Here is a 1132-nt window from a genome sequence, read left to right on the forward strand (position 1 = left end):
ATTTTTGACAACTTCCAATTTTCCCAGATTCATACTTCGTATATTACATGTTCTGATTTTCAGTGGATGTTTACAGCTGTTTCTCTTCATTTTGAGTTGTGCCCCATCAGCAAATGAAGGTTCTGTAGGCTTTTCTCCCACAGGCTTAAACTCCATTCACATCCTCATGGTCAACTCTACTTTGAGGAGGCAGCTCTTCCCCAGTCACATTTTGACATTTTGAGTGCCTTGCAACCTGACTTCTTCATTAATAGAGTAAAAATAGTAATTATTAAACCATTTTATGAGTAATTTGTCATAAAATAATAATGCTTTCAATAGTAAATATATCTTTAAATAAAAAGATAAAAACTATTACCATTTACACCTGTTATTGTTAGGTGCTGTTGAGTGGATTTGACTAAGAGCTAGCCTGTAAAGGTTTCTGAGGAGCATCTGATGGGTTTGAATTGCTGATCTTGCAGTTACAGTCCAGTACTTACCCTACAGCACCACACCAGATAATTTGTAATTATAACTGTAATGGGAGAAAAATGGTATCAAAGCAAGACTTTTCAATATATGACAAGTAGAAAAATAGGCAGTGATGTGAGCCTAGAATATTTATGGTGTGGATATTTGTTAAAAATATAAGACTTAGATTGAAGGAGATCTTAGGCCTCATAACTGCCTCACTACCCAGATGACCGCTATAACTTATATTAACTACCTGAGAGTATCATTACTGATGTCTGATGGATCTTGGCTGAACACAGAGAATATCAGAAAGATGTTTACCTGTGCTTTATTGACTACACAAAGGTTTTTGATTGTGTGCATCATGACAAGCCATGGACAACATTGTGAAGTATTAGTATTCCAGAACGCTTAATTGTACTCATGAGGAATCTGTATCTGGAGCAAGAAGCAGTTGTTCAAACAGAACATGGGAACACTGAATGTTTTAAAATTAAAAAAGGTGTGCAACAAGGTAGTATTCTTTCACCATACTTATTCAACCTGTATGTTGAGCAAATAATCTGAGAAGCTGGGTTTTATGAAGAAAAACATGGCATCAGGATTGGAGGAAGACTCATTAACAACCTGTGTTATGCAGATGATACAACCTTGCTTGCTGAAAGTGAAGAGGACT

The sequence above is a fragment of the Chrysochloris asiatica genome, unplaced genomic scaffold, assembly GCF_000296735.1.
Source record: "Chrysochloris asiatica unplaced genomic scaffold, ChrAsi1.0 scaffold00001, whole genome shotgun sequence".
NCBI classification, from domain to species: domain Eukaryota; kingdom Metazoa; phylum Chordata; class Mammalia; order Afrosoricida; family Chrysochloridae; genus Chrysochloris; species Chrysochloris asiatica.